This window comes from Prosopis cineraria, unplaced genomic scaffold, assembly GCF_029017545.1.
Source record: "Prosopis cineraria cultivar Desert tree isolate PC_DT_omini unplaced genomic scaffold, ASM2901754v1 PC12, whole genome shotgun sequence".
NCBI classification, from domain to species: domain Eukaryota; kingdom Viridiplantae; phylum Streptophyta; class Magnoliopsida; order Fabales; family Fabaceae; genus Prosopis; species Prosopis cineraria.
In genome coordinates, this window is record NW_026555343.1 from 33,031,850 (window position 1) to 33,044,270 (window position 12,421).

Sequence of the window (12,421 nt, forward strand, 5' to 3'; positions counted from 1 at the left end):
TAATGCTAATATTATTATTAGTGTATATATGAGCATCCAAGCCAAAAGGACAAGCCAAGGTTCAAGGTTGTCAAGAAAATAAGAGGTGGCCCTTGGAGATCTCCCTTACGCAGCTAAGGAATATGAAAACCAACCGAACAAATGAAAAAAAGGTGGCAAAGGGAGGCCAAGTGGTTGAGGGAGGGTTGACACATGCACAACAACATCTCACAACAATTGATAACACTATTCTAATTAAGTCAATCCTAAAATCTAAAATTCACAACCACAACGAACCAAAATAAACCCGAAAAAACAAAACAAGAAGAAAAAGCACCACCACCACATGCTTCTCATCACCATTATCTGGGCCTTGGCTCTCTCGTCCCTTCCGATTTGCTAATGGGCGCGCACGCCGCTTTGCCTGTGCGCGTTCCGGCAGCAATTTACTCCGTTCTTGTTGTTGTTCTTTTACTCTCGTGGTCGTCTTCGTCGTTGTCCAGCTCCGATGCCGAAGCTCTCTTGAAGTTCAAAAGCTCTCTCAACAATGTCGTCGCTCTCAGTAACTGGGATCCCGGCGTCAACCCTAAGCCGCCCTGCACCGGCAATAACCCCAACTGGATCGGCATTTTCTGCATCAACGACACCGTTTGGGGCTTCCGTCTCGAGAACATGGGCCTCATGGGCACCATCGATGTTGAAGCTCTTGCTTCCATGCCACGTTTAAGGTCTATTAGCTTGATGAACAATACCTTCGTCGGTCCTTTGCCTGAAATTAAGCGCATCAAGAATTTGAAGTCAATTTACTATCGTACAACCATTTCACCGGCGACATCCCCGACGACGCGTTTGAGGGTATGAATATGTTAAAGAAAGTTTATTTGGCAAATAACCAGTTCACCGGAAAAATCCCTTCCTCCCTTGGCGTCTTGCCTAACCTCCTCGCTGTCAGGCTTGACGGCAACAAGTTTCATGGTCGAATCCCTAATTTTCAAAATAGCACGTTGAAGCTTATCGACTTTTCTAACAACGCTTTGGATGGCCCCATTCCAGAGAATCTAACATCTTTCAGCGCCTTCGCCTTCTCTGGTATGTGTGTGTGTGTGTGTATATGTGTGTGTGTATAACAAATGGATTATTTAACGTTACGTTTTGATCAATTTTGAATCAAATACATGTAAATGCAGGGAACGTACATTTATGTGGACCTCCTCTGCAGAATCCTTGCGCTTCAATCCCCTACGCCACCATGGATTCTCCAACAAAGACAGCGATTCTCAAGATTCTACTAATTTTAATTCTGACATTACTGATCATAGTGGTGATCAGTTCGGCGATCGTGATAGCCCGCCTGAGGACGAGCCGGCGATATGCCGAGGATTCGGTCTCGGGGTTCCAAAGCCAACCTTCTCTGAAGTATGCTCCTCCTGCATTCACGAAAGCAAAAAGCATAGATCATCATGACAGTACGAAGCTTCTTGCTGGACAAAACAACACAAATTATCAGAACACAGCATCCATATCGAAGAAAGGGGAATCAGGGAAGCTGATATTTGTGAGGAATCGGGAGAAGAAGTTTGACCTGCAAGATTTGTTGAAAGCGTCGGCGGAAATTCTGGAAGTGCTGCGTTTGGGTCATCGTATAAGGCAGTGATGAAAGACGATCAAGCTGTGGTGGTGAAGAGGTACAAGCAGATGAATAATGTGTCGAGAGATGAGTTCTTTGAGCACATGGCAAGACTAGGCGATCTATCTCATCCCAATCTTCTTCCTCTCGTTGCTTATTATTACAGGAAAGAAGAGAAGCTCTTGCTCTCTGACTTCGTTCCCAAGGGTTGCTTGGCCAGCCAGCTTCATGGTAATTATTACTAATTACTAAGCTCTAAATCTGTAGGTATATGTGTGGGGATAACCAGTTAATTTGCCATTATTTCGCCTATTATTTTGATAATCATGTATATTTTTATTTAAATCTCCGCAATTGAAATCTATGAATTATGCGATGTTTGTTTTTTTTTTTCGAATTTTTTTTATCATTTTATTATTTTTTATAACATATAAAATACTTTCTTCATTTTTTTCAAAGGAAAAAACAGAAATTCATAGATTTTAACTTCAGCGAAGTTAAATCCATAATATCTCAAGGGTTTACCAGTAAATAATATATATATATATATTTTTGCATGGTAGTCTAAACTTTGAGAGTTTAGTGATGTATCAGGTTTGGTTAATAAAATTACAGACTAATTAACAATAGAGGATTGTGTTTAGGAATTTATTGCAAATGTTAAATTAGTTATCATCTGTAGATAACTCAATAATCAGAAGAATTTTGGGTAATCTAACCCAACATTTATTGCTAATAAGATAGAATGTGTGTGTGTACATGTGTGTAAAGTTTAACCAAATCAAACTAGTTATATAAATTTTAGACTTATGAATTAATCGTGTCGTTGATATGTGTACAGGAAATCATAATAATGAACGGCCAGGCCTTTGTTGGCCAACTCGGTTGAAAATTGTGAAAGGTGTAGCGAGAGGGTTTATCATACCTATACAACGCATTGCCATGCCTCGTAGTGCCTCATGGTCATTTGAAATCTTCCAATATTCTATTGGACGAATCATACGAACCATTACTCACAGATTACGCTCTCATTCCAGTGATTAACCTAGATCATGCTCAACAGATCATGATGCCCTACAAATCCCCCGAGTACGCGCAACTCGGCCGGATCACGAAGAAGACCGACGTGTGGAGCTTCGGCATCATGATTCTGGAGATCTTAACTGGGAAATTCCCGGAGAACTATCTCACTAACAGGCATGACACCAGCTCCGATATCGCTAGTTGGGTTAACAGCATGGTCACCGAGAAGCGCACTGGCGAGGTTTTTGACGTTGAGATGGGAGGGGCAGAGAATAGCAAGAGCGAATTGCTCAAGCTTTTGAAAATTGGGCTGAGCTGTTGTGAGGAGAATGTGGAGAGAAGATTGGACATGAAGGAAGCTCTTGAGAAGATTGAAGAGTTGAAGGATGAGAATTATGATGGAGATTTTTCTTTGATTGTCACTAGCGAACGAGATGCTTTTCAAGCTATATGATTCACGTTGGACTTTGACTATTCGGATTTTCTGAGGTTAAGAATCTGAATCAAGATGGTGAAATTTAAGGCAAAGTATCAGTACTATATATCTGTGTGTGTGTATAGTATTGGTCTTTAATTTGCGTTTATATGTCTTCACCTTCTTGTAACTTCGGAGTTTGTTCTCCGGTTGGACTTTTGCATGGAAGCAACTATGTACGTACAGAAATCTAAAGTGAATCCATGCCCCAAAAAACACACAACTGAATATGTGATATCTCTAATTAACCTCGCTGCTATTTTTTGATTAATTAATTAGTTTATTTTTCTGATCTGTGCAAATTTTGTTGTTTTGTAATTAGGCAACTCTGGTGATTTAATTTCTCTAACTAGCTTCTTGTTGTAATCACTTCGCATAGAACTAGTTGGGTTTAAAGTTCTCTAACTTGTCTGATCTCGTTTGACTTGTCTTCCACCGTGGGAAAAACAGTTCTCGCTGATTTATATAAAAGAAAACAAAATCTTTTTCTATGCAATTTATAAGATAAACAATAATTAGCGAATAGAAATTTTTTAACGCAATATATATTTATCCAAATAAAATTTTAGATGAAAAATTCAAAATTTTTTGGAAATTGTTATGAAATGTGCGGAGAAGAAATAAAGATCAAGGGATGAGAGAATTTCCTTAGATTATTATACTTTACAATGCAAATAACATGTCCTATTGATCTTATATCAAAGGTTACGCTCATGATTGAATATAGGTTTAATGGAATAATGACGGTGAGAGTTTCATGGTAAACGAAAAAGAGGTGAGGAAGATGAACATCTATACCTTTGATATTCATAACACTATCCATTGAATGCCCATTACATAACAATATGCGTCATTAAAAATATCAATAAGGAAACACCTTGTGGTGTAATATAGGATTTAATTTAGGATGTTAGTTAGGGTTATCTATTAGGAATTTTAAATAAAGATATTCATCCATTAAAATCATGATTTATGATTTATTTATTATTATCTTATATATTAGTATCTTTAAGATTAGGTTTATATTTAGAATTTGATATTTGAGTTTAAATTATTAGCATTATCATTATTATTATTATTATTATTTTAGGGCTCTATAAATAGAATTTGAAGTTTTCATTTGTATCTAGTTTTGAGTATTGAATAATAAGAGTTCTTATTTTCTCGACCTCCTCCTTTTCTTTCTGTCTTTCTTTTTTTTTCTCTCTTCCCTATTCCTCTTCTTGTTTTACATCACCTTGTGGGATAAAAACTCTGCAAAAGAAAAGAGTATAACATTACTAAGGAAACCCAACAGGACAAAACCTTAATTAAAAAAAAAATGGTGTAGCATGTAGTTACTTCTTGAGAAGACAAAACATTTTTAAATTAGTGTGCACTTCACGATATATTAATTTCTCAAATGTGACTATTGTCAATATTTTTCAGGAAGATCTTACTTATGGTTAAATCATATTAGATGCATTGTTATCATATAATTTTTGACAATATAGTTCATCTATAGTTCTCTAACATATTTTTAGGATATACACTCTCTCAAAATATCATATTTCTGTTTCAATTTCTATTAATTCACTCAGAACCTAAGCTTGCTAACAAAAATATAATAAATTATAATATAAGAAGATATGTAAATATTTATAAATATATGATACTTCTAGATCAATCAATTCAGTATATTCTCGCAGACAAAATAAACATGATATAATGATTTTATAACCGGTGGGTATTAAATACTCAATCAACTTGAATGAAAAATTGGTATCAAAATTTTATTCTCAATTTTTTTTTTATCAAAACCTATCATTTTCAATATATATATATATATATATTTTGTAAGGGCAATATGTGTGTGTGCAACTGTGTGCGCGTGCACTTAAATTATTTTAATTCATACAAGCTTAAGAACTCTCTCATACGCACATGCATGTTAAATAATTTTTTTCAGGAATTGTTGTCATTTTAACTCCTCCAAGAATTATTATATAAATTTTAGTATTTAGTGAGTCATATGCATAGCTAATAATAATATTAAATAGACGAATAATATTCTCAATTTATTATACTGGTAAACTAATGATATATTATAAAAATCCACCATCTGATAACATACTTGTTCATAATCACCTTTAGACATTTCTGAAAAATCTTATTTTCACATAAATGTTCGTTTATCCAATAACTTTACACTTCAAGTGTTTGAATTACAAGTCCGTGATTTTCATATATTAAGAATGAATGTAATTCTACTGACATTGTGTCCTTTCCATTGCTTTTTACCTGAGCCGATAATTTAGGCAAATTTCCTAAAAAATTGTCAACAAAGTAGCAATACCCTCACTTGTTCTCATTAGTATGTTATTTCATTGGTTATTCAAAATTTGAGGGCAAAATTTCTAAAACAAGGAGAAAGTTAGATCATCCAAAAATTGTAATCCCGAATTATTAAATTAAGAAAGGGTAAATTATTAATTTGGCAAATAAGTTAAGAAAGGGTAAATTATTAATTTGGCAAATAAGTTAAGTTAAGAGTGATTAAAGATGACTAATGGGCTCATTGAATTTGTTGATAGCCTAGGAATTAAGCATGGGGGTGCATTGGGCCACTTGGGCCCAATTGGAAGAGTTAAAATTCAAATTTGGACTACTGTACCATCAGGCGTAATGGAACATGCGAAATAGAATATAATTAGATTCATGTTTGAGCTGGAGAAAGGAAAGAGGAATGGAGAGAATGAGAGCACACGATCTCAAGTTGCTAGGGTTCATCATACATGGCTATTGGATATAACTGGTAATATAAGTTGAGCCCACAAGTTCAACCAGCCAACCCACAAAAAAGTGTGGATTGGATTAAAAAAATGAGCTCAATTCTATGTGATGTGGTCTTGGTTAGCTCCGCATAGCTTGAACTTGTAATGGGCTAACTTGTGAGTTGGTGGGTTAGTTTGCTTATTATTTTTTTTTTAAAAGAAGGCAAAAATTGCATAATTGTTCTCAATTTTCAAACATGTCAAAATTTAAAAATTGAACCATCCAGAGCAATTTTGGATAATTAATTTCTAAAAATTTTAAAATTTTTTTAATATTAAATTGGGCCATAAGATTAAATTTATATTATCCAGATTGATAATGAAATAAATTTATTAATGTATCATAATTTTTATTTTTTAAAATATTTTTATAATGGCCATATGTTTGATTAGAAGAAATCTTCATTAAAAAAAGGTTCAATTTTTAGATTGATATTTTGACAGTTTTTTCAAAAAATATTTTGATGATAATTTTTATAATAAAAGTTGTCCGATATCGCTTCATATAACGTACGTACACATATTCATTAGTTCTGAAAATAAATACAAAAGCTTATTTTTTAAAACTTATCGATAGAGAGAGAGAGAGAGATATATATATATATATATATATATAAAATAACGAACAAAAAAATGCATAATTTGCGCGCGCCGCGCGCGCATATAATTTACTTTTCATAACTTCAGTGACATTATGTTTCTTGTTGTGTGCATGACAGCTGACAAGAATTATAAGCTGATCAATCACGTTGTTCATAGTATACATAAGAAAAAATTTTACATTTTATATTAATATTTATACAAATAAGAATATTTTCTAGGAATTTCTTACTAATTTGTATGGTGGTTATCCTCAACTAGATTCATTTAATTTTTTTAATGGATTTGCTCAAAGACTTTGCACCTTCTAAAGTGGTCCTATGTAAAGAATCAACATGAGTTTCCTTTGTCTTTAATATTTTAAATTGATCGATATTTATGATTTGTATGTTTGGTATAATTTTCAATTTGTATTTTTTTAATAATTTAGAAGGAGTTTTATTGTTATTTGGATAATTAATTTTTAGGGAGAAAATATGATTTTTTTACCACAAAAAACAATGAAAAAAGTGAATTTATAATTTTTATAATTAAAAAAATGTATATAAAAAATATTTTTTATTGATAGGTTAGCTTGCTGACCCACCAACCCATTGCAGGTTGGTAGAAATACAACTTGCACAAGATACGGGTTATGTCAACTCACCCCACCAAGCCCGCAACTAACTCTACTATTGGAGATTATTTGTGTAACATCTCAAAATTTAATATTATAATTTATAAATTAATTGAGGATAAATTAATAAATTATAGTATTCATTGAGTTAATTAATTATTTTTTCAAATTGCTAATGGACTCATTAGAATGTTGGGCAACCTTAAGATAGGTCTATGATGGTTATCGCACCAAGCAAGCTGAAGTGAAGAACCCAAACCTATGTATAGGGTTTTTGTACCATCCTTCATGACCAATGCATGGTGCGTTGTGGTGAATGTGCAATTTTGGAATTAAAACACGAGCTCCAATAAAAAAAATCAAAAGGAAAAGATGGAGTTCGACAAGCGAGTTAAAGGGCTCTGCTAAGGCACACAAGAATCATCTATAGGGCATTTATTTGGAGTTCAAATAGTATGGGTAAGCTTCATATCTTCTTTCTCTCTTATTCAATGTGATTTGTTGCTAGGTTTTGAGATGGTAGAAGATGATTTTAGTTTCTTAGGGTGTTATAATCAAACCCATTAACTTAAATGAAGCCTTTGGAAATTAAATTAAGTTTCTATACTTCAGGTTAGTGATTTTGTAGAGTTATGGTTGGGCTTAACGGCTTGGATGAACCCTAGCCTGTAAATGAATGTTTGGGAGTAATGTGAACTATTAATTAATGTTGTTTAACCTTGTGGGAGTTAAATGGAGCTAATGAAAGGTCATTAAGGTTTTGGTTATGCCAAAGATGGGAGTTGTACATTTAAGATAGCTAATTAGAGTGAAAAAGTGTATGTTTTAGAATTGGAAATTGGCAAACACTACAAAAAATTGACTTTCAGTCGCCGCTGCTGAAAGTCAAAAAGTCGCCGCTGAAAGTTTTCAGTGGCGACAAAAAGTCGCCACAATGTCACCGCGAGAGCTTCTGTCGCTGATTCAATCTGCGGCGACAAAAAAAGTCGCCGCTGAAAGTTGAGAATCTGCGGCGACATTTGTTGCCGCTGAAAGTCAAATAATTTTTTTAAAAACAAATAAAAAAATGCTGACAATCAGTGGCGATACTAAAAAGTCGCCGCTAATTCTCAACTTTCAGCGGCGACAGTAAAAGTGGCCGCTAAAAGTCTAACAATCAGTGGCGACTATATCTTGTCGCCGCTGAAAAGTAATGTTGGTTCACTTACACACATGGCACCACATCACCGTCCATGTGGCACCCCACATCACGCCACGTGGTGTCATGTCACCTCCACGTAAGGCCCCACCTCGCACCACGTGTCGCCATGTCATCCTCTACGTGTCGCCCTCACCTCACGCCACGTGGCACCATGTCACTCTCCATGTGTTGCTCTCACCACACGCCACGTGGCGCCATGTCGCCCTTCACATAGGGGCCTACCTTGCACCATGTGACGCCATGTCATCCTCCATGTGTCGCCCTTCACCTCACGCCACGTGGCCCCATATCACTCTTCATGTATCGCTCTCACCACACGCCACATGTCATCATGTCATCAATTTATATTTCCATTTTGAAAGTTGTCTCCTCCAAGGTTTGAACCCGTGACCTCCTCCTTTTGTGTCCAACCATTTTGCCACTAAGCTGGAATGAACTTATAGTCTATTATTACATAATCAAATATATATATAATATACACACATATTATTAAACTATACAAACACACATATATATTAAATATTAAATATTATAAAATATCATTACTATCCTTAAATACTTCAATTAATTCTTTCTATTTATAAAATTATAAATTATATTATTTATTTTGTTTAAAGTAAACTATAAATATAATTGATACAATATAATTTGTATTATTTATTTTAATTTTTTTTACTTCTTGAGGTTGTTATATTATTTATTTTAGTATTCATATTTATAATTATAATATAAAAAATATCTAAGAATAAATAGTAAAAATATTGATGATTATACATGAGTAAAAAAATTATAAAAATGCTGATAATCAGCGGCGACACTGAAAAGTCGTCGTTGAAAGTCCACTTTTAGCGGCGACTTTTATATCGCCGCTGAAGTTTGCAACATAATTTTTGTAAAAGAATTAAAAAATGCTGACAATCAGCGGCGACTTTTATGTCACCGCTGAAACTTGCAACATAATTTTTTAAAAAAATAAAAAAATGCTGATAATCAACGGCGACTTTTATGTCGCCGCTGAAGCTTGCAACATAATTTTTTTAAAAAAATAAAAAAATGCTGAGAATCAGCGGCGACAATAAAAAGTCGCCGCTGAAAGTCGACTTTTAGTGGCGACTTTTATGTCGCCGCTGAAGCTTGCAACATAATTTTTTTAAAAAGAATTATAAAAATGGCCAAATCTTTCACATTTATAACAAACTATTTCTATTTTATATTTTTTAAAATTATCTTTTCTAAAGGTTTTATAATATTAATTATTTGTCCATATGTTAAAACAGTAGAATTTATTGTTCTTCGTTATAACTAGTAAAATAAAAGCAAAAGAAATATAGAAAATGAAATAGATAACACCCCTTTTGAAATAAATCAACAAAGATACATAACATAATATCACATATAACTTATAAAAAAAATGATATTGCCAAGTAAGTTTAGTAACAAACATAGAATATTCAAGAAATATAATATTAAAAAATCCTGTGAAAGAATAGGAAAGTTAGGCAGTGGTGTTCCTATGAAGCTCAAGAAGAACAATATCAATAGAAAATAAAACTTATAGAAATAGAAATATGAGATGGTTCGATAAGATATTAGGATCTAAGTCAAAAAAGAAGAATAAGATAAGTCTTAAGAGTCTTAGTCTATAGCCAAATAGGAATAGTGAACCTGAAAGAAAAGTAGAAGAGGTAGAAATAAAGAAATACATTATAAAATAATTGAAGAACAAATAAAAATCTCAAAAATAGAAAATAGAATAAATTAAATAAGAGAAAAATTTGAAAGAGATATTTGTGCAGAATATCCAAATTCTTTTTTAAATAGAAAAAGACACAAGAAATCACGGGTGAAAAACAAATATGACAAAAGAAGAAAAAGAAAAAGCAAAAGAAAAATAAGAGTTGAATGGCCCCTTCTCTATCTCTTAATATAAACCTCTCTCCACTTGTAATATTATAACATATGTATGTGTATCTATGCATACATGCATACATACATACAACTTGGTTAAATAAATGAAAATGAAAATAAATTAAAATTTAAATAAAAAGAACATCATGAAATTGGTAAAACAAAAATATATTTTTTCCTATGAAAAATACTTTAATCTATTTTTGAAAACACAAAAAAATGCTGACAATCAGCGGCGACACTAAAAAGTCGCCGCTGAAGCTTGCAACATAATTTTTTGAAAAAGAATTAAAAAATGCTGACAATCAGCGGCGACACTAAAACGTCGCCGCTGAAAGTCGACTTTCAGTGGCGACTTTTATGTCGCCGCTGAAGCTTGCAACATAATTTTTTGAAAAAGAATTAAAAAATGCTGACAGTCAGCGGCGACAGTAAAAGTCGCCGCTGAAAGTCTAACAATCAGCGGCGACTACATCTTGTCGTCGCTGAAAGTCACACTTTCAGCGGCGATGTTTACTGTTGCCGCTGAAAGTCACACTTTGAGCGGCGACTTTTTAGTGTCGCCGCTGAAAGTCATTTTTTTTGTAGTGAAAGTAGTCTTTAATATGTAGATTGTTGTTGCTTGGGAACTCATTGAGTAAGAGGAGGCTCTAGGAGTTGCTAAATCTAAAGGTAACTCTTTTTATTAATAAAAAAGTTGAGGTAACTAGATGAACTAAACTTGCCACATGTTTGCTCGCATTGTTTGTGATTGTTAAGTGCTATTTTGATTATATATATATATATATATAGAAAATTATGTTTTGCCTTATAAAATTATGTGAAGTGGGAAATGGTTTTAGAAAGAGTTATATATTTGCAAAAACATTTCCAAGCATAATTATGTTAAAGGTTGATCATGATTTTGTTGTGGTATGAAATGAATATGTAAGCGTAAAGATAATGCATATTTGACATTCTAGGGTGATATATTAAGTCCAAATGGTACCCAATAATACCAAGCACTAAAAAAAAAAAAATCAATTTTCCATCTCTAGTCAATACAAATTTTGTCCCTAAATTGGTTAGCAACAGAATAATTTTTTTGGTTAAAACACTGTCCTTAATTCATTAGTGATGCAATTGGAAATTCTGTCACTAATTAGGGAATTATTCCATTGTCCCTAATTTGAAGGATAGCCTATTCTTATTTAGCGATGGAAATCTAATCTCATTACTAATCCATTACAAAGTAGTCATGGATTAGCAACAAAAATCTGTCACAAATTTTAGTTTCGAAATTTCCATGGCAATTATGTCACTAATTTTTTTTAATTTCATATATATTTTTTATTCACACATTTGGTTGCAAATCCATAACTAATTTTTTTAATTTTTTTATGCTAAAGTATACTTTTAATCATCTAACTTTATATAAATTTTTAATTTAGTTTTTAATTTTGTAAAGTATTTTTTAATCTTTTAACCCTAATATTATTACTTTCAACTGATTATTTTTTTCAATCATTATTATTTTGAAAAAAAATTAAACTTAAGATATCAACATCTAATAATGTTTTGTTAATATTTGAAAGTTCAATATAAAAATTTATTAAAATAAAACTAATAGTGTTAGAGTTAAATAATAAAAAAAATACTTTATAAAATTAAGGAACTAAAATGAAATGTCGTATAAAGTTAAATGACTAAAGTATAGTTTAGCTCTTATTTTATTTATAGATAGCATTTTAAATATACCTTAATATTCTATTCTATTAAAATTCATCTAAAATAAACAATTCAAATTTACTAAATAATTATATAATATAAATTTACTAAATTTACATTGAAAATGTCACTATATTAACCCTAATATGTGCAGGAATAATTAATTACACCATCATACAATGCTGAAAGCAAAACATCAGTAAAGAAACAACAGATTAGCAACAGAATTTCCCGTCACAAAATTACCATAATAATGTTTATAGCATATAATAAAATGAATCACTCCTAAAACAAACTACTATCTAACAATATGGGAATAATACAACTTTTTTTTGGACCCTCCTCTACTGTTGCTTGCATAATGATACTATTCTGGGAAGGTCAAGATGCATAATACTCAAGTATCAGTAGCAACCTTTGGTCTTCCTTGCCCTGCACCAGTTTGAAGTTGAAGTCAAATATTATCTATAAA

The 12,421-nt window shown here is 32.5% G+C and overlaps 1 pseudogene; it reads left to right on the plus strand.

Moving 5' to 3' along the window:
* The first annotated feature begins 300 nt into the window (after window positions 1–300).
* Window positions 301–3,137, plus strand: LOC129287630 (pollen receptor-like kinase 4; annotated as a pseudogene).
* The last annotated feature ends 9,284 nt before the right edge of the window (window positions 3,138–12,421 follow it).